At 36.8% G+C, this 27,993-nt stretch overlaps 1 protein-coding gene across 1 annotated transcript in view; it reads right to left on the reverse strand.

Moving 5' to 3' along the window:
• Positions 1-27,993, reverse strand: part of USH2A (usherin) — a 678,599-nt gene that overhangs the window by 645,801 nt on the left and 4,805 nt on the right. The window lies entirely within an intron of this gene.

Genomic DNA, 27,993 nt, shown 5'->3' on the forward strand with positions numbered 1-27,993 from the left:
AAACAGGAATAATCTTAGAATTCTGCTTCTCCATTTCTCTTGTTCCCACAACAGTGGTACTTCCCAAATGAGTTGTCCATATGAGCTTTGCCCTGTGTCTCTTTTCTCATTCTTATTCTCTCTTACATACGGTTCAATTAGTAGGCTTTGGTTTTTTGTATTTTGTTTTGTTTTTTTACTACTTAAAAAAAAAAATTGTCTCAAAATGACAGGTAAGTTGCCAAAACAGTGTATCTTTTTTTTTTTTTCTGAAACATTTGAGACTGAATTTCTGACATACCTCTTATCCCTGACTACTATAGTGTATTTGGTCTTAAAAAAGACATTCTTCTACGTAACCACAACACCATCATCAAAATCAGAAAACTAAAATTGACACAGCCTTACTATCTTATCTTCAGACACCAATCAAGTTTTGCCAATTGTTCCAAAAATGTCCTTTCCTGATTAAACAACAAAAAAAATCTAGTCTAGAATCACGTTACGTATATTATCATGATTCTTAAGTCTTTGTTCAGAACGATTCTTCTCTCTTTCCTTGACTTTCATCATCTTAACAGCTTTGAAGACTAGAGTTATTTTGTAGACCACCTTGCAATTTGGGTGTGTCTGTTTCCTCATGATTACGTGCAAGAGATTCAGAGATCATTAGATTTTATCATGTATCATATAATTTCTATTTGTTCCATTAGTGATAACTTTAATCATATGAATAAACTGGTTTCTGTCAGGCTCATACACAGTTTCCCTTTGCAATTAATAAACGTTTTGTGAGCAGGTATTTAAAGACTGTATACATATCCTGTTTCTTTCTTTTTTTTTTTTAATTTATTTATTTGACAGACAGAGATCACAAGTAGGCAGAGAGACAGGCAGAGGGAGAGGAAGGGAAGAAGGCTCCCGCCGAGCAGAGAGCCTGACGCGGGGCTCCATCCCACGACCCTGGGATCATGACCTGAGCCGAAGGGAGAGGCTTTAACCCACGGAGCCACCCAGGTGCCCCAATATCTTGTTTCTAATTAAGATTTTATTGTTTACATTTATTTCTGTACAGACTCGTTAATTTGTATGTTATTCAGTGGGATATAATACGCCTAATATGTATTTTAACGCTCAAGTTGTTCCACACTGAGGCAGTGGAGGACTCGTGAAGATGGATTCTGTGTCATATTGACATAGCCTCGTAATTCTTTAAGCATCTTCTTGCTTTCTGACACAAAATATTCCAGGATCACTTTTACTTCCCTGCCCTGGCATTTGCATTTCTCCAAAAAAAATTCCGATTTTTTTTTTTTTAAGATTTAATTTATTTATTTGAGAGGGAGAGAGAGGGGGAGAGAGAGAAAGTGCAAGAGAGCATGAGCAGGGGTGGGGGAATCAGAAAAGGGAGAAGCAGACTCCCTACTGAGCAGGGAGCCCAACTCAGGGCTCAATCCCAGGACCACGAGATCATGACCTGAGCCCAAGGCAGATGTTTAACTGACTGAACCACCCAACCACCCCAAAATTCTGGTTTCTTGAGTGATGAGTGACACTGAGAAATAAAGATCATTGCTGAGTATACTCATGCCGTTTGGTTGCTATTCTCCCAGACCCTCCCTCTCCCCAGTGGATAGAAGTAGGGAATATGAAGATGATAGATGGATAGATAGATGATCGATGGTAAAGATATTAGATATATATACATCTACTATATTGTTTCTATATCTGTGTGTATATATATGCTTGCACACACACATGCATGAAGTGAGATTACACTGATAAATTCGATTCTAACCTAACACCCTTCATCCTAAGTTTCTCTCTTTTTTATATTTATAACTCTTTCTCTGAAAGGGAGAAACCTGCCTCCCCTTATCCTCAATAGGGGTACTTATTTGATGAATTCTCCTGTACATCTAATATCCACATGTCATGGCAACCCTGTCTCCAAAGATAGTTCTTTATCACACTCAGGTCCTGCCATCTGTGCGAAGCTACTCCATTAAAGCATTCCTCCAACCACTCAAGCTCTAACGTTCCATTATTGTTATGCCTGCCACATTATAACAACTCCCTTATCATGGTCGCCAATGATTTCCATAAGACTAAAAGTAAATAGTAAATTCCCAGTTGTCATCTTATTTGGACCATCAGCAGCATTTGACAGAGCTCAACATTCCCTCCTCCTTGAAACACACATGTCACATGGCTGTAAGTATATCGAACTCTCTTAATTTCCTCTTATCCCTCGGGCTGATCTTCTCAGTATCCTTCGCTAGGATCCTCTTCTTGGCCCTATAAATACAGAAGTGTCCCAAGACTCATCCTTACACCTCTCCTTCCTGTATATATAAGTAGTTCTTCAATAATACCATCTTGTCTCAGTGCTTTAAGTAACATCATTGGGTTGATTACTCCTAAGTGATTATCTCTTAGATTTCTAAACTAGACCGTTACATGTATCTTTCTACTCAACATCTCCTCTTGGAAGCCTATTAGGCATCTCAAACAGAAATGTTTCAAAATAGAGCTCTGCTCTTATGCCCCACGCTGCTTCTTTCACAGCTCTCCTCACCTTGGACCATGTGCAACTCTTTTCTCTTCTAGTTGTTTGGCCCCAAACACTAGAATCCTCCTCTACTCCTCTCTTTCCTTCATGCCTCTCAACTATTCCATCCAATCCAGCAAATCCAGAGGTTCTACTTCCAAAATGGATCCATAACCCACTCATGGCTCATCAATCCTCTTGCTGCAACTCTGGCCCAAGCTGTCACCACCGTCCCTCCCCAAGATTTTTGCAGTGGCCTCCCTGATTTGGTACAGGTTACCCTTTGGTATATTCTCAAGACAGCAGCCCAAGGACTCTTGCTAAAAAAAAAAAGCAGATCATACCACTCCTCTGCAAAAATATGTTTAATGAGTTTTACCTTGAGTAAGTTAAAGTTCTGCAAAGCCCTACCCAATCTGGCCCCTTGTTATCCCTAGCTTATTTACTTTTAGTATGTTCCTGTACTTTCTGTTGCAGCTACATTGACCTCTTCAAATATTCCAGGCACTTACTTTCCTCAGTCTTTGCATTTTCATTTCCCTCTACTTAACATTATTCCTACAGACACATGCTGGCTTATTTGTTCATCTCTTTCAGAGAGTTCCTCAAATGTCATTTTAACAAACCTTTCCTAGCTACCCTACCTAGAACTATAGCCTAGTCCTTCCCAACCCCCTTCCTATATGATTATTTTCTCTATCCACACTTAAGTTGCATTTTTTTTTTACTTTTCTTTTTAGCATTAGTCTCCTCTCCAACTTTATATCCATAAACTCCATAAGAGGAGGGTTTCTTTTTCTTTTCTTTTTTTCTGTTTTTTTTTTCCTCTTTTATTCATTGTTGTTCCCTCATTCCCCAGAATAGTAATGAGCAACGACAGGGTACCCTTTAAATTTTCATTACGTGAATGAAACATCCTCTCAAGCGGCTCCTGAAGGATTAATAGGAATTAGCAAAGTACAAAGTGGTAAAGAATAGGAAAGAAATAAGTTGTAGGAACTAGAAAAACACAAGAGACAAGGAAATGGAGTCTTAGAAGTTACCCCAAGCCTTCCATTTATGCTGACCAAGCTCCATTCTTTACATTTTTCTTCCTTTTAACATGTTGAATCTAAAAACCACCTTTCTCACTTTTCCTCAAATATGTTCCAGTTTTTAAAATCTCTTTAATGGGAAAAAAATAAAATAAAATAAAGTAAAATCTCTTTAAGTGGTAATGTTAAGGTTACATATCACTAAGTCAAATTATGCCTGAAAGAGGATAATAAAAATGGTGAACATTAGACTTCTGTTTATACTTTCAGGGAATACGCCAAAGCCCTGCCAACAGACGTGAACTCACTCTTGACCCAGCGTCAGGAGGCCCATCAATCAAACCCTCAACATGCAGACAGATATATAGGAAATCATTTCTGTGTACAGTCCAAAACTAAACTTCATGCCAGTACTCAACTGACATCTTAAAGATCCTGAGCAGTAATTTGTAACTTGACATGGAGTCCCACCATATGAACAACACAGAGGTAATAATGCCTACTTATACTATACATAAGTTATTCCTACTAAAATCTTCAATGAGGATAGAATCATCTATGAAACAATGAATGGATTATTAATTTTACATTCTTTAAATACATGTTTTTTCATAAGTGCCACCCATCTTCTAGACTTGTGTTCTCTTATTTTGTTGTTGTTCTCTTAGATTATTTTTAGCAGCTCCAATGATACTAAGCAAAATTTATTAAAAATCAGTCTCATAAACTAAGTGAAGATGAGCCATTTTTGGACAAAGGAAAAATATGAATCTCTTTAACCTCCTTTAAATACTGTATCATGAAATCTAATGTGAATTGCTTTGTCTTTAAAAACATTCTAGAATTGAGAATAGGTCTTGTTTATAGGGCTCTCTGCCCTGAAGCTGGTGAGAAAATAATTCTCTAAGAAGCTTTTCCCTCAATCAGTAATGGAGAAGCACACACATTTAATTTGGTTTAGACCAAAAAAAAAAAAAAATACACCAGCAAATAGGCATTCTTTTATATCAGCCCTAAAAACAAAAATAGCTATTTATGGGTCAAATGCAAAACATTCAGCAGTTTATTTTACCCACCTTGAGATTAAAAAGAAAAGAGAGATGATATCCATTTGGGCAAAATAAATGTATACTTTTATTATCATCTGAAGAACCTCATGCTAAGGGGTTACCAGATACAATATACAAAAGACAAAAATGAATATTATTTTCAAGAGTGTTACACTCTTGAAAATAATATTCATTTTTGTCTTTTTATAATTCATATTTATTCAGTTAAATTCTTACATATTTCTTCCCAAGGCCTTTCCCCCAAAGAAAGCAGCAGCTGTCAACAAAAATCTGTAAATTTGGTGGGGCTATGTATTTAGAATAGTTCATCTCTTTTTAAAAAGCCTGGATTAGCCTTCTCCAAAGACTGGCAGACCACAGAAGCATGAGGTCCAAAATAAAGATATTGCATGGGGGGAAATATTTGCATGTTGATTTTACTTGTTAAAAAGAAAAATGAGGTTATAATTGCTTTCAGTGTATCTTTTAAAAGGGCGAATCAAAAATAAAGGTGGTGAAAAAATTAAAAGGTTAGGGTGAGAATTACGAGGCTTCTAATATCTACCATAGAAAAACTCAACTGAGTATCTGATGTCTCTCACATAACACTAGTGTCCAGGATATTTCTCTGAAGTTTTGAATCTCCTAATGCCTGTAACATTTGTAGATTAAGGTAACTTCCTACCCTCCTAAGTATGAATTAGGTAGTAGTTTACCTCTACTTTCTGCAAATTTGCCTTTATGTTATAATGTTCAAATGCCCGATTTAAGTTGAGATTTTAGGACTTAAGACTTTTTTCTAGCACAGGTTGTAGGGATGAAGGGATGCAGGATTAGCTGGGTCTTTATTTTTACCCAGATCTCAGTTTATATATTGTCACCTTGAAAAAACCTTTAATGCCCAAGCCGGCCCAAATAATCACCAAATAACTTGATATTCTGTTACTCCCTTGTCATTCTTTGGATACTACTTTTCTATTAATGCATTTCTTGCTTATTTTTTTCACCCTCACCCATCCCTCAACAAATGCATGTGTGTGTATGCACACTCACACACACATAACGATAGCTCTGACCATTTCACTGCCCTCATCCTAGCTCGAGACTCTTTTGACTCAAAAACATTTCCTTTCATGAACATAACTTTTCCTATCCATGATTTTCCCCCATCCATGCTCTGTTTTCATCTCAGATACTCCTGTGGGGGGAGGGGGTTATAGGATCTGTCTGTGGACCTGATCCTCCTCACTCTAGACTGGATCCAATAACTTGAAGCAAGTGAAGGTATGCTTCTTTTCTTGGCACAGGGACTCCCTTTCATCCTGGTGGCATCAGCCTGCCTCCTTATGGCCTACGACCCACATCCTGTGCTCCAAGCTGAGGTCACATGTCTCTACTCCCTGATGCCTGATGATGGGGAAGAGTGTAGGAAGCTGACCCAAGCTGTCAGCCCAAGTGCTGTTTGCCAAGTCATGTCCCTGGCAGTCTGTCAGATGTGCTTACTTACACTACCCATGACACGGTGCTCTCCTTGGCCACACACACTTAGCCTGTGTGTATTTTGGGCTGTGCTTTCTTCTGCCAATCTAATCTCATCTGCTATCTACTTTCATAGATTCCTAAAACAAATTTCATAATAATCATTGTCTTTTCCATACCCACAGTAGTAACATCTTTGATCGGCTGTTGATACAGTTGAGTGAGTGAAAACTATAAATTCACTTCTCTAGCAAACAACAACAACAAACCAGCAAGGACCTGATCAACTAACTGCAAGAAACGAATGTAGGTCCTGCCTAAGTACCTTATTCATAATGCACTCGAGATCTTCTCCAAATTTCACTTCACCATTAGGCTTTCACACTACTCGGAATCAGTGTCTAAGTCATTTATACCATTAGACCAGCTAGATGACAGCAAGTTGTCAACAGATTTCTCAAGGATTTCTCTGAGGAACTAGAGACTTACAAGGGGGAGAAAGTGTCATTCCATCTGAATCCAACCATTACACCAATTGACCTGAAAGCTAGAAAGGTTCTATTTCTCTAAGGAAAATAAAACAATTGGAAAGCTTGAGTATCCAATCAAACAAATTACCTTTGCCTCCCTGGAGGACTACACCACTTTCTGCTCTAGCCAGAATTTAGAAGGAATATATATTTTCATGGACAAGCTTAGCACAGGATATTGCAAAGGAACAGAAAACAGAATTAATAGAACATTAGATAGATAGATAGATAGATAGATGGATATAGATATAGATATATCTATACCATAAACCCATATAGACATTAAAAACTCAGTGTTATTTGAAATAACATTCTATATGAACTTAAATCCAAGCACTGTCATTTAAGATAGATTATTTATGAAATTAAGGGGGAAATTGGTAAGAATTCCAGTTTTATTTTAGATTTTCATTACTGATCTGCAAGAGGAGTTAGTCTGTTAATGAAACCCGGAGATGGCACTAAATTGACAGGTATTACAAAAAGTCACTGAGAAACAACATAAAAGAAAATGTAAGAGGTCAGATATTAAGCAAGATCTGAGTATGAGATTCACTCTATTTAAATGGAAGGTCATTCCGAACACACATTTTGAGTAACATCTCTTTCCAAGTAGCTGAAAATGTGTATGTGTTACTATCACTACTTTGTGTTTACTGGGAAGCAACACTGTCCCAGACACCAGGGAGAATACAGTGTCAGAATCATAAAAAAAAAAAAAAAAAAAAAAAAAAAAATCAGAGGTCAGAAATGTCAAATGCAGAAGAAAAAAAGTTCTAGGGAATGTGAAAGAAAGCAATGTTTGCGTCGTTTTTCCTTGATATAAAAAGTTAAGAAAATGTGTTAGTTTGAAGGAAATTCCAGTTATCCTCTGTGCTATAACAGTTAGAAAGGGCAGCATATGAACACATTTGTGGAAAGAAAAGGATATCACTGAATTCATCAAGAGATAAAATAGAACAGAAAAAAGTAAAATCACTAATTCAGTCACAGTAGTTTAACTGACGGAAGAGAGTACTAAGCCATGCAATCGTCATTGTTGGAAAACTACAAAGGGATCATCATCATGGGAAAAAGAATTTCATATAGGATAAAGAAAGAGGGTTATACATAAGTTAGCAAAATTGTAAATGCTCATTCATCATTTTTAAAATATCTCGGGCTTTTCTTTCCATGACATTTTCCTCAATAACATCAGTCTTTACCAAACTCACCTCATTTGCTTTGTTTATGTATTTATTTGTAGTAAACCTCAACCATGCAATGGATATTTTGCTGTTCTTGACACATACACATGAATAAGGTATTTGTCATTGAAGACTCAAACTCTACCTAATGCCAAACTTACCTATAAATACCTAATAAAATCTACCTATATGAAAAATATCATACAACCAATACATTTTTTAAAAACAATGGTATAAGCACAGGAGATAGAAGAAAAGGAGACGGAATATTTGAGTGTTTTTTTTTTTAATAAAGGAGGTTGCATTTGTGCTGGTCACTAAAATATGTTTACAAAAGATCTGTGGGTTAAGAGGGCGAGAAGAGGTATAAAGCAGAAGAAACTGAGTGAAGGTAGGATGAAAAACTTGGATGAAGACCATGAAGTAAATGGTATTCAGAGACTCAGAAAATAGCATGTTTAAAGCTCAAGGTACACAGAAGGACAATGAAGCTACCAACACACAGCCTAGCAAATTCTGAAGATTCTTGAAAGCTTTGCTAAGAAAAGGACAGTTCATTCTCTGGAGTATAAGCAACAGTGAGCGTGCAGTTTATTTAAACAAAGGAGGTATGTAACCACATTTGTATTTTAGAAAGAAAACAATTTTCACTCTAGAGGTTGTTTTGGAGACAGAAGTAACTGAAAATACTGGAGGTGGGGAAGCGGGAAGGGAACAGTTATAAATGGATTAAAATATACAAAGCAAAAGTTAATGAAAGCTCTTTTCCTCCTTCTAGCTCTGACTTGCAAGCCATGTTGTAAAGAATGTTGTTCAAAACTTTACTGCTTTTCATCTTTACTGCTCTTCTAATCTCTAGGTTTCCAAGGAAATCCTCTCAGTTTCCTATTAACTTTGTTTTTCCTTTCATTTTCTCCTGCTACATATTCAACTGATTAATACCTCTCATCTGTATTATTGTCCTGTTTTCCAAATCTCTTTAACTCCAATACTGGATGATACCATTCATTTACTCACTCATTCATTCAAAAAATATTTATTGGGAATTGACCACACTCAGACATGATGCCAAGTCCTGAAGGGAAAAAAAAACAGTAAATACAGTAGAGTCCTTGACCTAAAGTTCTATTGTCTAGTGGAGGACACATTACAAATACTGAGTTACTTTGTACAAAGGAGCGAACAATACACAGTAGAGAGGGTCCAGAAGCTATACAATTTTTATGTCTATCAGTGTAATAGGATACGGCTCAGAAAAAAACAAAAATAAAAAATATAAATATCAGAAACACTTGTAAAACTAATATCAACTTGATAAAGAACTTGCTTATAAGGAAAATGGTTAAAGACTTATCATTTGAAATACCTAAAAATGTGGTTTTCCCAAGCTATAAAGTAACAGACTAGAGTAATGACATTACCATTTTGTCAGTCAAAACAGACTTCGGAATCCATTTTTAACAATTTAGTTTCTAGTTCCCATTTCACAATTTAGTATTATAGAGCTGACCAGATGGAAAAAGTCCTCAACAGAGATCAAATTTTTCCACATGGAATATTCATGCAAAGTAAACTATCCAAGGCCAAAATTGTGGGATTTAGACCATTTTCTTCCGATGTTGAACGTTTTATAATTATTAGACAGGAAGATTTGGGGTAGAGAAGTTGTTTTAATATAATACATCGTCTCCAGGTGGGCCAAAATGCTTTACAAATTAATGAGGTAGATATTGGCTGTGTAGTGACTTTAGTAGGCAAACACAGAATCTATTAAGTACTCAATAATACCCTTTACAGATCCTTAAACGTTGAAATCTATTTTAAAGCAACACTTCCAAAATGTGTCACAGGGTCTTTAATGCCCTGTGCCACCAGAGACAGAAATAAAGGACCTTATTTTAACATTTAACCTGAAAGGACATTTTAACCACCTGCCCTTTTTCTTCCCTTCCCCCATTATTATACCGTCTGAATTAGGTATGAGGCAAAATTCTGGTATGGGAATTCGACTCAAATATCTCATTGAATAGCATCAGGCTCTCTTGACCCTCTCACCTTCTCTTTTGTCTGAATCTCCTGAGAATCAAGCATGTCACACAGTAACTATCTTCCCCTTGAATAGCATTATTGGAAAGGGGGGAACAGTCTGGACTAGAGACATCCTGCCTTGAGCCAGTTACCCAGCTATTAAAGTGAAAAACAACTAGCTTCTGTAAATTTAACTTAGTGAATTTAAGTATAACCATTATTCTCTCAGAAAACACATGTCCACGCGCACATGCGCTCACATACACACACACCCCCCCAAATGAAAACAAAACAAAACAAAAAAACCCAAAAAACCCTAGCTTTCATGTAAGGCAAGGATGTCCAAAAGGGGTCTCCAACTGGAGAAGTCAATGAAACAATTGCAGGGCAAGGAATGATACTTTTTCTACAAGTGGGATTGTTTAAATATTTTCCCTTCCATTCATGGAAAACCCACTAATTTTGTGTGTTTGGCTTATGCTGCTTTTCAGTCCTTGTTGCCAGTAACCAAATAACTTTGTTTCTGTAGTTTTTCAAAAATTCGTGTCCATTCTTTGTATTTTAATATTTTGACTTAAAATGGAAATTGCAAACACACAAAGGAATTAGGACTCAGAAGATGAATTTTTATTGTGAACATAGTGAACAAGAAAACATATCACTTTTAACATACAAGCAGCTTTCTACACATGTCATGAGGCATTTGCACAGGTCCTTGTTCTCAGTCAGACCCAAATGCAAATGCCATGTTAACAGAGAGAGAAATCAAAGAATGACATTGGAGGACAAGCCAGAGCTACAATTTATCTGCATAACATGCGACAGTCCAATGGCAACTTCTAAGCTGCTGACACCACTCCTGCCAAGGAAACTCCTGCTGCTTTTTCTGTGAGGAAATTCCTGCCTTTTGTAACTTATTATGCAAGTCTTTCCCTGCCTCCCAATAGATATTCTTCAAACAATAAAAGGGATATTGAAACTACTGTATTTAAAGGCAAATCAATTTTAATTTTATATGGCAAATTTTCACAAAGCTATGCATAATTGCAGGACCAGGATAAGCATGTGAGAATTAACCACAGAAGCAGAATAAGACAATTACCAGGAGCTAAGGGCCTCTTTCCTGAGCATCTAGTGTAAGCAAAAAGAGAGTCAGGTTCTGGGATGAAACAGACCAGCTCGAAATTGAGTGCTTTCATAGAGAGTTCTATATACGCCAAGTCTTCCCCGTCTACCAATTCCCACATACATAATATTGGGACCAAATGAATAAATAAATAAAATCTTGTGAATACCCCCCAGGTGGTAAACAAATGAACATTATCCTCCACTTACCTCCTTGTATTTTGAATCCTAGCTATTACGTACAATATAGAGGAAAGACAAATGACATTTTAAAGGAAGTAAGCAATTAATGTGCCTATGATAAAAGTCTTGGTACAGGTTAACTTAACATGCTTCCACCAACAGATCATAATTCTTCACATCCAACTACTTACATAGCATTTCTTCAAGGAATAAATTTATGAGCCAGGATATTTCTAATTATAATAAAACAACTTTTGATCTTGAATCTTGTATGTAAGCAGGAGTAAAATCTTAATCTGATCTTAAGTTTTTAACCTGCTTTCTCTTCTCCACTACACACTCTCCATTAGCTTTAAAAGAGATTTACATGCTGACAAGATTTATAGCTAATGGAACAGAAACTAAATGCACACCTTAAATAATTAGCCTATTTTCTTCAATACAAATACTAGTCACACCCTAATGTGGAAAGTATGATATTTCTAGATGCACTGCAGTCTTGCCTGAAACACAATTTTATTTACCAGAAAAGAGTTTTTCTATATATCCTTCCTCTAGAACCATTGGGAATGATTTAGTTTTTATTTTAAAATATAGCCAAGTATTTCTACTAATGCTCAGGTATTGGGTGGACAAAATAATAGTGACTTTCATTTACATCTTGCTTCTCAACTGTCAGTACACTTACTAGCTGTCAGTAACAGAGAGAAATAAAAAATTGACTGTCAGTTTTTAAAAAGAGTAAGAAGAAGAAAGTATACCAGGAAATGTGGAGGAAGTAATTTTGAGAAATATTTTACCTACTTCAGCACGAGTTTTTCTCCTTGTGAAATGTATAGCTACATAATTTGAATTGTCTGATGTGTTAAAATCACAGATTCTAGAAAAGATGGAAATGCATGAGTGAAACATGTTTGCTTTGCAATCACTGTTTCCAAGCTAGGTTGAGGCTGATGCAAACACAGCTGCCATTCACCTTGTTAAATAAAAAGATTCCAGAGCTTTGCCATGTTATTTGTATAGAACGGGAGACTTAGGCTCAGATTATGAGATCTATGTGTCCCTTAAATTTTCCAATCAGAATCTTAATGAATTTAGTTGAAAAGTGGAGAATGGAATAACACAATGAAGAATGAATTCACACCATAATTATAGATTTTCCCAAACAAAAACCTCCCAAGTCTTAATTATGTTCCCAACATAAACATTCAGAAAAGACAGCAAACTTTTTACTTTATACTATATTGGATTATACGTATTTTATATTTCAGTGGAAATATTATAGATATGTTACTTAAATTATATGTGCCTTTTAAAGAGCTAAATATTCCCAACATGGATACTTCTGTACTAAGCTTTGAAGAGAACTCACAGCCCTAACAGAAAAATAAAGGAATAATGATATGGCAAATAAGTGTGGAGATGTTCAAGGTATCCATAATCACACACCAAATTTCCAAGATTTGAAGTTTATTAAAGATGCTAGAATTCTCCCATCATGTGGGAATTTTCTGGCTATCGTGTGGCCATTCCTCATCAAGGAGACCCTTTGCAATTTATCATTACTCATCTGACTTAATGAAATTAAAACTGGATGCGTGTGAGTTATTTTTATTAAAATAATGAAATGGAATCATTACAGCGTTCTGTCCAGAGATAACAAGTGGACGGACAAGAACATCAGCTGTGAATATATTTAAATATAGATTTACACATGCAGTATTAGGGAAGGTAAAAACAGGATATGAAATAAACATTAGGCATCAACTCTAAGCTCACTGTCAAGAGAACGCCCAGGCTTCTAACCACAGAGTTCAGCTGAAGGTAACTATCTGTCAAATGTAATCTGTGCAAGTGAATATGCTTAAGCTGGTGCTATGAATCAACCAAAATTGCTTTGGTCTTATTGACATTCAATTGCAAGAAGTTGCAGCTCATCCAGTCCAATAGACAGTCTGACAACACCAAGAGTGCTTCCAGTGACAGAAAGCTTTAAATATAGATGCAACTATCATCAAAATATACATGGAACTAAACTTTATGATCCTTCATAGCATCTTTTGAAATGGGTCAGTCATCAACTGGTCACAGATGCCCCCAAGATCTCATCTCATTGCTCTAACAGCTGCCAGCTTGCTCAGCTAACAAACCATTATTAATCTTTAAAAAAAAAATAATGAATATAGATTTGATTGACAGGTGAAGTCCTCCTGGGTTAGTATAAGAGTTTCTGTTGCATTGTGCTTAACCCCACCTCTTCACTTCGCAGATCTGCCTTTTATCTCTTCTACCATTTGAGACTTGCCCCCAATACATCTTAATAAATAATAACCAGGCATGCATGAAGAAATCCAGAGGGTCAATTTTAGACAATGCCTTGCAGATCTTTTTTGACATGTATTGAGTTTGCATAAGCACTGCATTATACCAACAAGAGAACTAAGGTGAAGGAGGTTAACTGGCTTGCGTAGAGTTGTTTCCCCCCTGGGCACCATGACCTCTCAAGCAGATTCTGTGGTGCCCATCTGCTTTTGCTTCAGGTCTTCATCCTACACTGAACAAACTTTCTATCTTCTTTTTCTGTCTGTGCATATTGTCAACCAAGAAAAATGTGTTGAGCTTCAAACTGCTTGTGACACTCTACTCACCTCTATTAAATATCCTCAATCATTCCGTGCCTCAGTTGCCTTATCTGTACCTTCTTCATTGGGTTATTCGTACAATGATACATTAAAACGTTTGACTTAGCAAGAACCAATGGCCATAGATGGGTGGATTTGTACATTTCAATTTTTTAAATGTTATGTAATTACTGTTCTGTCCCTCAAAGAGCTTATAGTCTAAGAGAAAATGCACTGTTAAGGACAAGTCTTTGTAAGATATAAGAACAACTGTATAACTTTCAACATTATGTGTGTGTGTGTGTGTGTGTGTGTGTGTGTGTGTGTATAATCTGTATAATCTATCTATCCATATAAATCTATCCAGAATGCAACAGCTTCCTGAACTCTCATGCTAGCTCTTTTCTCTAGCAACCTGCTTCTTCTCTTGGGGAATCTCTACAACTTCCCTCAAAACCTGCCTTGAACTATGAAGCTACATGAAAATAAGTTGTTCACTTAAAAGAAAAAAAAGGAAAAAAAGGTTAGAGAAAATTAATATTATAGCAAAATTATTGGAGGGCGTTGGTTGGGTTTATCTTTTTTCTTACTTATTTTCTAAGTATTCTAAAAATGTGAGTTGTGTAACTTTTGTGATTTTTCAAATCTCATTTTATTCAAAAATGATCTTCTGAAAATGTCAACCCCACCTCACAATGATTTGTTTCTATTCTCCTTCTTGAGGATAGAGGGCACGAAATCACTGTCTTCAGTAAACTCAGGACCTCTTAAAAAGTATTGTGTACATAGTAGACATTTAGGTTCTTTTATCCTCATGAAGGTAAAATGCCTTAAGCAAGAGGATTTGACTGTTTACCAGTCAAATGGCCATAGAGGTTCTTTGCAACCTATTACATATAGTAACAGAAGATATATTTGCCAATCCTGACTTCAACACATGATCTTCCATAAAATATCCTGTGGACTTGCTCTAAGTAAGACTATTGTGTCACAAAAAACTCTCCTGCATATGGTAAAAAACAAACTTCCTTGACAACCTTATTTTCATAATTAAAAAAAAAATCTTCCAGAAAATATTTACTTGAAAGTTTAATCAATTTATAAAAATACTAAAATGAATATATAAAACAAAGGTAAGAATTTAATAAGAATTCAGTAAGGTTCATAAGCCAAACAACCTTCATTCTATGGGCTGACAGAACACACTAAATAGGATTTAACATCTAAAAGTTTATTTTTTCTAGGTGTCTTAAAACTCTGGTTATTTCCCACATGGCTTTTTGGGTTTTTTTGGGTCAAAAAACTTATCAACTTTGATGTTTTTATTTTCTTACCTGGAACATGGCAGTCAGACATGTTATTAATAGATTAATGTTTATAAAACATTGAAAATTAAAAAGGCATAATGCAGGTCTTCTGGTTCTGACAAAGATGGAATAAGCCAACTTCAGCCTATCTGTCCCTGCCAATGATAGCTACAAACTCTGAATAAAGTTAAAAAAAAAAAAACTACCTGAGTGTTCTGGAAAAATGAACCAAAGCAAACAGATTGTTCAAGGAAGTCAAAACCTGGATAATTAAAAACTTCTGATCTGTAAAAGATATTGTTGAAAGAATAAGAAGACAAGCTACAGACTGGAGGAATATTTGCGAAACAAATAACTAAAAAAAGGTTTGTATGCAGAATACATAAAAGGCCACCGAAGCCAGTATTTTTAAATGGAAAGATTTGAACAAATACTTCACCATAGAGATACATGGAAGACAAATACATGCAGGAGAACTTCAGAGTTATCGATAATCAGGAAAATGCAAATCAAAACAACAGTAAGATAACAATAAGTATCTATCAGAAAAATGGCTAAGATAAATGGATGGATAGATAAGATAAAGAAGGGAAAGGAAAAAAGAGAGAGGACTTGCAGATCATGAATGAAAATCTGAAACAAACTGGAATTCTTACCAATTCCTTCCTTCCTTCCTTCCTTCCATCCTTCCATCTTTCCTTCCTTCCTTCCTTCCTTCCTCATATCAAGTAAGTGCTGGCTAGGCTGCAAAGCAACTGTAATCTTACATTTTGCTGGTGGGAAAGCAAAATGATACAAAAATTTTGGAGAAAAATTTGGCAATTTCTGATAAATCTAAACATTCACACACTACACAAGCCAGTGATTTTGCTCCTAGATACTTATTCAGAAAACAAATCAGTGGTTGACAGTGCAGGGGAGTGGGAGAGGGTCAGTGACTGTAAAAGAATAACACAAAGGAACATTTAGAGGTTGCAGAGCTCTGTTATCCACTGACTGCATGTATCTAGCATGGAGACGTCAGGAATGCTGCTAAACATCCTACAATGCCCAAAAACCCCCTACAAAAGAGAACTGTCCAAAATGTCAGTAGTGCTGATTGAGAAATCCTTCCCCAAAGCAACTAACCTCTTCACGAATGTAACATATAGGGGCTCCTGGTTGGCTCAGTCCGTTAAGCATCTACCTTTGGTTCAGGTCATGATTCCTGGACCGAGACCTGTGTTGGGAGGGAGGCTGCTTCTTCCTCTCCCTCTGCCTGCTGCTCCCCCCTGCATGTGCTCTCTCTAGTAAATAAAATCTTCAAAAAAAAAAAAAATGAAAGTAACATATACTAATAAAAATGTGAATACAAACAAAATCCAAACTTGGGGTAATTTCTAGGTAATATTCACTTACTCAGTTTTCAACCCCTTCAGAGCTATATACATATATGCTAGTGGATATTTCAGTATCAAGCAGCAGTAACTTTATTTTCACTGGCACTTGTTATACAAACACATAAGATTGAATCAGTTTAAGAAATGTATCAAAAGTGTGTAATGCAAAGACATGTGTGTGATGTGACTCAGGGAAACAGAAAGCCATACAGAACTGAGAGTGCAAGCAAATGTTGAATCAAAACCTTCCTGCATAGGGACACAGTTCTGGCTTTTAGTATTAGGCTCAACAAGCAAACCTAATTCTTTTTGTTTATGGTAAATCCAAAATTCCACATGAATTTTCTATGATTCTATGTGAAATAATCCCCAAAATGTGTATTTCATTGTATACATTTTCCATGGAAGCGTCCATGGAATGTACATTCATAAAATAAGTCACCTATCATTAATGCTCATTTACTTAAGTGTCAATGATTTAGGACAGTATATCTAATAGGCTGCAACAAAAATTAACAACAGCTCATAATTATAGATGCTAATTTGGATAAGCTCTCACTAATTAATAGAAGAGTTTATCCTTGGTATTTATTTTAACCATGATCAAGCATTGCTTATTATTTTAATCACTACATGAACCAGTTACACATGGTACAAATGAACATCAAACTACTTATAATAACACAAGAAACTCCTGGTCATGAGATCTGCAAATAATGATAATCATTTTGGATCCTAATGACTACTTTCCCCTATTCACAAATCAAATAGACACCAAGGTGATGGCAATTATAACACAGAAAGAGAAGTCTTGAGGGCTTGTAAGCAGCTTTCCCACATCTAAAGTTGATTCAAAAAGACATACCTGGGCCAAAATTAATTGAAATAAAGTAGAAAAGAAGTACAAATTGTGTTACTTCCTCCTAGCTCCATCTCCTATTTTCTGTGAAACATTAGCAATTTCTCTTCCCCCTGAAATATTCAGTCAGGTAAATTAGCTGAAATGTTGATGTGTTGAAGCCAAGTTAAATTTTGCCCTTGCATCAAGCCTATATTTCTAATTGAGAATTAATCTTCTACTTGCCCACATGAAAGGGATGGCTCTCTGCCAGCAGCTGGAGTCGCAGTAATCGCAGGCAATAAAGGACACACCTTGTTGGCCTAAGTGGTTATTTTACATATATCCAGTCCGATATTTGGTTCCGAAGCAATTTCAACTCTATCTTTTAACTGCAGTTTTGACCAAAATAGTTGCCGAAAAATTTTGCAAGAATCTGCGACATTCATGTACAGGTTTCTCATCAGCACTTAACAATTAGCCAGCACATCTGAACACTGCTGCAATTTATGTCAGATTTTTGCTTGTAAACACAACCATGTCTAGCTTTGTCAGAACTGACTGCAATATCTGGCCAGCATATCTTCTCCCTCTTTTTCTTTCCTGTATCCAATTCATTTTACAAAAATGTCTTCCTTATTTCTCATCATTTTAGCCAGTGTGTTTTAAATATAATGAAGTTTATAACCATAGGCTTTAAAAAATGGTGGGGAAGGTCCTACTGAAAACACTATGACTTCTGATTCTGACAGAGATGGAGTTGCCCTATTCCTCCTAGGCTCTCTCTCTAAAAAACCGTGGGCATAACACAACAAACAAGTAGAAGACAACTCTTCAAGGTGGGAAGAAGGTGGAAATACCCTAGGGACCTCAGGATTCAACAACATGACAGTAAATCCTCAAGGTTTTCTTATTACTAGCCATATATCTTAGGCAGAACATTCGAGAAGCATCTATCCTGGAACCCTCAACAGGCACCGATAAAACAAGTTCCAAGAAAAGTCTGCTTCTCCAAAATAAAGGGCCAGGAAAATGTTGGAATGAAAAAGTGAGCCCTTTCTGGCAATATCTGTAGCCAAACACCAAGGAAAAGCCTTTCCTCCCCCTCCCCTCTCTCCCTTCCCTACTCCCTCCCCCTCTCCTTCCCTCATGGTTCCCACAGAGCCCATCAGGGGGCTTACCTTTCATCCCACCCTCCCACTCAGCAGAAGTGAGCCGCTAAACTCTGATTCCCCCACACAGTGGGAATCTTCCAGTCCTCCTGGCAAAATTAGGCAATCTTCCAACTCCTGGGCATGGTGGTGCTGACAAACCAAACAAGGAGCTGATCTTTCACTCTCCACTTGGTGGAAGCAGGGACCTCTCCAATTTAACTGTCAGGGTTATTTTAATGGAACTGAGTAAAGAGCTTGTTTTCTATTCCCTGCTCCATGGCGGGAGGTAGTATTCTGACTCTCCCTCCACAGTAGTATTGTCAGGGTGAGCAGAGCTGATCTGCCATTCCCATCTGGCTAAAGGAGGCTGTACCCCCAACTCTTCACCGGCCCCGCAGGATGCTGAGCCTCCCCCCACACCCCCCAATCTGATGGAAACAAGAGACAGGAGGTGGTCCAGGACAGGGCCAATCATCACTCCACTTCCTCCCACTTTTGTCAGGACCCATCAAGAGCTGGACCTTCATGCTTGCCCAGCATCAATAAGACTGGACAAGGATGTGCCTTGGGGCTGCTCAGGACTTTATTTTCCCCAATCGTTGGTGTCAGAGGTGTCCGGTTGAGAGCTGAACCTCTGACCCACTTCACAGAAAAGAGAACGAATGCGGCGTTCTGTATCAGGGCTGGTCTACACTCTGGTCCCCATCCACCTCCATCAAGGAAGCAGGAACTGGTGCGGAGCTGAGCCTCTGTCCCCACTGGTATTAATGAGGTTGAAGTATGTGGTATGAGGCAGGGTTATTTAACTTCCTTGTGAATTGGACCCTGTGGGAAACTCAGCCTCCATCTACACCTGGCATCACTGAACATCCACTCCTCCTTCCCTTGGTGTCAACAGGGACCAGCAGGAAGCTCAGTGCCCACTCCCACCCCAAAGTGGTGTGAGTCAGTGATGTGCTTCCCCCTCCCTGGGGGAAGTGGGGCTCAGTGGGCATTTCAGAATACATCACCACTCAGAAGCCACAGTGTGGTCCCCATAGGAGTCTCACATTCCCTGGGAAGGTATTTTAGGGGAAGCTAAAATTCAACCCCACTCATCGGCAACCACCCAATGTGAGACAATGCTCCATATGTTTAGGGTGGTGATGGCATGGACAAAGGGAAGCAAGTACATCCACCTGGTTATTAGAAAGGAAGCCAACTCCTCTAAATTCCTTAGTGCAAACACCCCCAAAATGGCTACATGTGATAGATGTGGTCCAATTGGAAATACAAGGGATTTGCATCCCAGAAAGCAATTGACTTAGTTACCTACTATGTCCAAATCTAAACTTTCTTCGTCAGGCTCTATCACAGTGAAACTGACATAGGCTGAGTTTCCTCCCCAGGCCCCTGGGCTCTCCCCCATCCCCAACCTTCCCATTGCAACACAGATGCTTTCTTTCACTTACCCTTATTTTTTTTTTTCATTCTTTCTGCCCTTCCCAGATTAAGAAGCATGAACACTAAGCATAAACAAAATGGATCCAACTATTTTTCTACCTCTAGAATATGCAACTCAATTTATCTAGGGATTATTTCACATAATTTTTGGAAAGCAGAATGAGATCACTTTTTCTGATGTAAGCACTTATACAACTATATAATATAATGTGGGTGATTATATAAATAATTTATAAATATCAGTATTTTTTTCACTGCTGTAGTTAATTAGAAGATTAAAAAACCTATTAAAGCCTTTCCATTCTTGGAAAAGTTCTCTTAATTTGTTTTAATTTTAACTATTCTTTTTTTGGCTTACAGATATCTAAACTGGTATCTTGAACATATGCCTTTATAATGTATCCAGAGCAATGCAGCTGCTTGGAACACTTGAATGTTATATCTGAGAGAGAAATACCAAGGGAAACAGTATGGGGAAATAAAACTATTAAAGTCCATGTTTAAATAAAGTCATATTCTCCATTCCATTACCAAGTGATACATACCATAAGCCAAATTCTGCCCTAGGTTATACGCACACAGTTCTTTCTGACTTTAGTGGTAATTGTTCATGTATAACTGAAGGCATCAGTTAGCCCTGTGGGCACAAGAATGCCTGTCCTCAAAAAAAAGAAAAAGAAGAAGAAAAAGAAAAAGCCAAATTATCCATCTTATTATATTTGGCTTTTAGATGAAAGTGATATAATATAAATGACAATTCCATTAAATAATATAGGTTTTAAAAAGCACTACCGGTCAAATTTTGACCACTACAAATTTTACAGAATTACCATAGTGGCATTTTCAAGACTAGAGATTGTTGAATACAAATAAGTAAACACTGGAAAAGACTCTTCTTTTTATAGCACTTTTCAGTTTTAGTAGCATGTGTAATAAATGTGTACTATAATATTTGTATATATTTTCCTTTTGTATTTTATAGCTATTGGCTATATATTTATGGCTATTGACTGTACTGGCTGAGAATCAACCATTTTCAAGCAAGAAAAATTGCTACCTTCTTCAAATACCATTTTCTAAGTTTAAACATTTATTTCCTCATGGCTTGCTTTAGAACTTGATTGGAAGTCTTTCCATAGGAAAGGTCTTACTGAACTTAAATTTTTGCTGTGAAATATTAGATTGATAACATTCAGATTTATACAAGGTAAACATTATAATGTGATGTGTGATGATTTTCTGATTATATTAGCTAAACTTATTGTGTATGTGTGTGTATATATGCATTGTTTATATACTAATGGCTTATAGCCAGTACCAAATAGATTGGATTAGGAACAGGTGGGGAAAAAATGGGTTGCTTGTCAGGAGGAAAAAAAAACCAAACTCCATATCTCTATGTAAACCTCTAAGCTATTGTTTTTTTTTTTTTTCCAGCCTTTTGTATTTAAGACATGATGTATTTCTTTCTAAGAAATTCAGACCCCCACTCTTACTGAAACCTTTTGTTATTTTCACCTCCCAGGCCTTGTTCCCATTTTGATCTATCCAATTTTTCCTCTTCTTTCCCACCTACTTAAATCCTATCTAGCTTCAAGAGTTAATTCACATCTTAACCTTCTTTTTCATATTTCCTGACATACCCGAATAGAAGATGATCATTTCCTGTCTGGAATTCAGATTATCTTACTTTGTTACCCACGTTAACCCATAAAGGAAAGAAGAAAAGAAGAGATAGTGGTTGGCCTTCACCCAGACCAATGAAGACATGATTGTAGGCATCAGAATATTTTTTCAAGTCTCTATGACGTTAATGATTTCTACAGCTGAGAATTATTGCCCTGAGCCGAATTCTAGTTCATATGTGCTAAGTATCAAAAATTTGATTCTCGGGCACCTGGGTGGCTCAGATGGTTAGGCATCATGATCTCCAGGTCCTGGATCTAGCCCCACATCAGGCTCCTAGCCAGCTCAGCAGGGAGTCTGCTTCTCCCTCTCCCTCTGACTACCCCTGCTTATGTGCTCTGTCAAATGAATAAATAAAATCTTTTTTTAAAAAATCTGATTCTCTTACTAGTGTTTATATTTAAGCAAATGAAACTTATCCATGCACTTGTCCAAGCCAGGAACATGCGATTTATCACAACCCCCTTCCCTTAACCTCCAATTTCTTTCATTGGCAAGTCCTTTGTTTTAAATTCCCAAAGAGCTCTCAAACCTGACCACTTCTCTACATATCTGCTATCATCTCTATAGCTCAGAGTATACTTGTATATCTCACTGGGGAACATGAGCTCAACCTAACAACCCTGTAATCTTGTCCTCATGCAAACCGCTCTCCTTTACTGGAACCAAAGGGGTTTTTATGAAAAGATCATCTGCTTAAGTCAAATATATTTCCCTCCTTCTCCTTCTTTCCCCATTACCTGTACCCTACCTAAAACATTTCAGTAGAGTCCCACTGAAAACATTTTAACATGATCAACAATGTTCTTTAAAATATAGCTTCTTCCAACCCCTCTGGCTTATTGCACATGCTGTTCCAGTTTGCTGCCCTCTACCCACACTGGTCTTTTAATTTCTCCCATGCAACATACTCTGTATTATAAAAGGATGTTTGTGCTACTTACTATGCATGTATAGAATGTCCTTCTCCCCTCTCTTTGCCTAGTTGAATCCCATGCATTCTACTATACACATTTTGTTATCTACCAAATTGTGTTGCCCACAATCTTAATCCCCAGCGCTTACAAATAGGACCTCAACTGCAAATGGGGTTTTCCCAGATGCAATCAGTTAAAATGAAGTCATACTGAATTAGGGTGGGTCCTAATCCAATATAACCATGTCTTTATAGGGCAAGAAGATAGCCATGTGACAGCGGAGGCAGAGGAAACAAGGAAGGCTACTCCTCTACAGTTTTCAGAGGGAGAGAGAGCATGGTCTTGTGGACACTGTGATTTCACATTTCTAGCTTCAAGAACTGTGTAAGAATAAATTTCTGTTGCTTTAAGCTACCTAGTTGGTGACTTTTTTTTAGGGTAGGCCTGGAAAACTAATACACATGTCTAATGTAATTTCTTCAAGTAAGCCTTCCTTGACTTCAGTGATTTGATCAAACTGTCCTTCATATGATCCCACAGCACATATCGCAGTTATAATTTTGCTTTCATTGATGTGATTCTCTTTTTCTCCTAATAGACTGTAAGCTCCATCATAACAGATTATAAAGTGGTTTATCAGACATTATTGTCTTTACACGTCACATTTATGGTGTAAACCAAATAGGCTGGGTTTATCTTTATTTCATATTTGTCATTGGTATCCAACATTTCAAGGAATTACATGATTTTCCTGAAGGTTGCACAATTTAAGTAAAATGTCAAAATTTAAAGCCACACCTTCCTACCAAATATTGGAAGTCACGTGCAAAAATGCACAGAGAATAATTTTTACTTGGGTGGTTTTAAATCTCTCCATCATCAAGTGGGAAGAATCCTCCTCTTGTTTCTACTGTATCATAACATGCCTTGGTTCTATACATCATGGATCCAGTGATCAGGACGGGGTACATGGGATATTCTTTCTTTAACCCACTGTAGTTTTTCCGTCCTGACTGCCGTGAACCAGAGATATACTGAGCAGAACTTTATATAAAATTCCATGCTGTTGTGCATTTAAACCATTTGTCTCAATGAGGAGATAATTGTAAAATACACTGATTTTAGTTATTTGTACAAATCATGCCAATATGGGAAGCATTACAAATACTTACATTAAAAAATTTACAAACAGAAAAATAATTTATATTTACTTTATAGCTATGTCTTCAGTTCTTGTTTTTTGGGGTAAGTGGATTCAAATAACTTTATTCCTCAGATCATCATAGTGACCTAGGTCCATGGCAATTTATTATTATTATTATTATTATTATTATTATTTGGTAAAGGTCAGAAAAACTGGAGACTATAAATCTAGGCTGTAAATCTGACCTAACCTACCTAAGGCTCATTTTCCTCATCTGTGAAATGGAGATAAGCCAATGACACAGAACTATTATAAGCATTTGAAATTTAAACATATACTGTGTTTAATACAGTCTGCATAATCAGAGCTCAGTAACGGCAGCTACTATTATCAGCATTTTTAACTAATTCTGAAATATAATTTGATAAATTCTATTGATATTTAATTACTTTTTGATGACTAAACCTAGTCAGCTAATTCAGGAGACATTCAGCGGCTGGAGACAAACAGAAGGCTTTGCACAAATAGCAATGTTTGACCCTCGCACCCCCACATATCAATAGTTACAGTTTAAAGCAATGGTAAGTATTAAACAATATGGACTAGGGTTCTCCTGGAGTGAGGATTGAGGTGGTGTCCCGGTGAAAATCCCAGCGCGCAGAGCTTTTTGGACGGAAGGAGGAAACTTCCATAAGCTTGCATGGCCATTCTATGTTCCTTCAATCAACAGAGATACGGAATACTTTTATAAAGTACACACACGGGCACATACCCCAGAGATTAATTGAGAGACTTGGTTTATCTATTCCAGCAAGTGTTGGCTAAATTGCATTTTCTTTTGCTCCAGAACTATCAATAGTTTTCCTTTTTCAGATTGAATACATAAATCAAAAGAACATTTTTCATGAACAAACTGTGATTATAAAACCCCTATTCTTCACCTATTGATTCCTAAAACTTGATTTACCATGCATTCTTTCCTTCATTGTATTAGATTAGAACTGCTCTTTTTTACCTCACCGTGGCTAGAACCGTCTTTGGCTCTTGAACTGTCATTGTATCCAGGAGCCTTTGAAAGATTATAGAAAAAGCATGCAAGCCCACTGCTGAACCATGTCTTGCTTGCATGGTTGTACTACTTCATCAGTTGCAAATTATAAATTGTTTTAGCATACTTTAGCATAATTACTACAAGGGTTACTATACTAATGATTCTTACCTGCTCTTTGTCCTATAAAATGTGTACAACTCCTTAAGGGAAACCAGTTGTTCCATAAGAAAGTCTGAGCTTTGACTTGTAAATGACAGGCAGCTAAATGTGAAAAAGCTTCCTTGTCATTCTATCTCCTAACCCATAACAAACCGCTAAAGTAAAACTCTTTTATGTATTTAAACTTTTTTAAGGAAAAAAAAATCAAAAGAGATCTCTTACAACAACTAAAAACCACATGCTGATTTGATATGAAAACCAAGCTTTAAAAAAATCTGCTAATGGTATCAGTGTTCCCCATTTGATAATAAAAAGTCTGAATTGATTTTTTCCAGTTTTAGTATAAAAAATATGACATAACGAATTTCAGCTTGATGTAATTTGAAATAGCCAATATATGAAACCCCAAAGTGAAATTTAAATTGGCAATCGTGTCAGATTCAAGTCCCTGAATGAATATTAATTTAAAAACTAATCATTTTCCAACAGGTTGAAGCTTCAAAATGCTACTTCTTGAATAAAAGCTGTTAGATCCATTACTATAACATCGGGCATCTTTTGTTTAAGAAACTAGACCTTCAGTGTTCCGTATGTCTGACTCTTCTTGGCATCTTTTTTGCTCAGGGATTTAATTATTTAAAACTCATTTCTTTTTTTGGAATTTGGGAAATGAAAATTCTGATTTTACTGACAGAAAGCTGGTATGGAGTGAACTGTCTGAGGTAAGGGGTAAGGTCAGATCTGTTAATTAATTTTATGTTACTGGCCCTTTGTAAGTTAAATTCTGGTTTCTGAGCCAATTTTATGAGTAAAGGTATATGTTTTATTTTTACACATATATGCATACACACACACACATGCACACTCCATATAAATTCATTCATTTGTGATCATATTAGAAGGTGAGTAAAAATATGCATACACATTAATTAGGCTTGCAATTTGAAATGAGACTAAACCAGATGATCAGTTATGTGTTCTATCCCATGCCCAGCATGATGGAAGTCTCTAATCCCCAAATCAAACAGAATTTGGATGTATGATATAACAATGCAACAGTAAGTTCCTTTAATATAAAAATATATTCTTTGCAGTTATACTGTGAAAGAATTACAAGTTGCACTTGTCCCCATCATGGCCATAAAAATCTGCCAAAAAAATATTTCTCTATGAACACCAGACAGTGTGGGGAAGCAGGAAAATGCACAAACCTAATGGTCAGCTCACGGAGCTGGCTCCATCACTCACATCTAGACAACCCTACAAAACTCAAGTGATTTCTAAACTTCAACTGTGCCTCCCCCCCACACTCCACTTACTTTTTTATGTGAATTCAGAAGGAATTCAAGGAGGCCTCCTTTTGTCACCTAATCCAAACCTCTTTTTACAGAAGGAAGGAAGGAAGGAAGGAAGGAAGGAAGGAAGGAAGGAAGGAAGGAAACTAAGTCAAATGGTTTTGTTAAGACTACAGAGAAGAATTACCTGAATAAATTATCCCTACATCTGATCTCTTGTCCTCCCCACTACTTTATAGCAACCTTTAAAGAAAGAGCACATTCCTTTTAAAACATCTATAAAATGAATTATTATAAATTTCATAGTATCTTCAATGTGTTCAGACTGGTGTCCAATTTAAAGGAACCCTAGGCAGATCTCCAATTGAGAATAAATAATCACTAATTTTCCTTTGAATGAATCCAGATTCTCATAACACTGGGTTGTCCCCAAATGCACCAAGAAATGCCAGGCGAACAAATGACTGATCTGTATCGTAGTCCTAATGTTTTAGGACTGTTCTGTCGTTTTAACTTACAATGTAGAATGGGGGAAAACTTGGGTAAAAATAAATTTTAAAAAGTAGTACACAGATTGGAAAGGACAAGCTTTCTCTTGATAGTCCAACAGATATGAAATAAAGCAGCCTCATTAAATCATAAGTACTTTAACCTTTCCTTGAAAGAAGGGAAAGATTTAAAGATTTATAAAGAAATTTTTGCCTAAACTAGGAAATGACTCATATTTGACATGTATTGAAATGATAATGCTGATTTCAATAGGCACTCTAAGAGCATTTTACTCCCAGGAGAGTAATTCAGTCATGGTTACCTTTTCACATTTGGATTTTAAACTTTCTTTTGTAAAGCTTTTAATGTACTACTGCCTGCCAAAACATGGCACAGTTTCACAGATAAGGCAAAATAAAGAGAAGTAAAAAACATTTTTTATCATTGTTGATGCAAAAATATGCAACAAACATTATCTATATGATATCTTCTGCTGATTCCCTTTCCTCAACAGTTTCTATTTCCATATTTTTTAACATTATAACCTAATTGGGCCGCACTTGTCAGTGGGTGTGATGGACAATGTCAAGATACAGAACATATGAGTCCCCTATCTACAACTACTGGGAAATAAGAGGTAAGCTCAACCAGATTGAATCCATCGTGTGCTAACCATGGCCTTAACACCAGGCATGACTTAACCTCCTTTCAAACCTAGTGCTATGGAAATACCACTTACTGTCAACTGCATTTGATAAACTCAAATCCTAAGTAAAAGCTGAGTAGATAAGGCAAAACACACTGATCAGATATTCTTCTGTCAATACCTTCCTATAGAAATCAATCATTGTTACCTCTCTGCACTCATATTTCAAATTTTCTCTCTAAGGCTTTTAATGTACTACCATGCCAAGACGCGGTGGAATTTCAGTTACAATCAGGCAAAACAAGGATATGTACGAAGTGTATTGAAATCCTCAAGAATGATATCTGTGCTAAAATAAACTTTAAAACCTAGATAACAATTCTCAAGGCCCTTGAAGGAAGTCTACTTCCAATCTGCTTCAGGTTGCAAGAACAATGTGAGACATCAACGATTACTGCCATAATAAGAATGAGGGCACAACTGTCCTTTAGTGTGAATGGGGTTTGCATGAACCACTCTTCAGCCACCCCTATGAGCTTATGGGTTGGGGACTGCTGTACACTGGACCTCTGGTGTGAAACCCACGTGTGGGGACTTTTGGCTGCATTGGGTCATTCTAGGACCCTGAAAAGAAGAAAGGATAAACTCAATCTCCATTCCCAGGAACTGTAAAATACCAGATTCTCACAGTTATCTCAGCCTTTAACAGCTTCTAAGGC

The sequence above is a fragment of the Lontra canadensis genome, unplaced genomic scaffold, assembly GCF_010015895.1.
Source record: "Lontra canadensis isolate GAN:19392208 unplaced genomic scaffold, GSC_riverotter_1.0 scaffold46, whole genome shotgun sequence".
Taxonomy (NCBI): Eukaryota; Metazoa; Chordata; class Mammalia; order Carnivora; family Mustelidae; genus Lontra; species Lontra canadensis.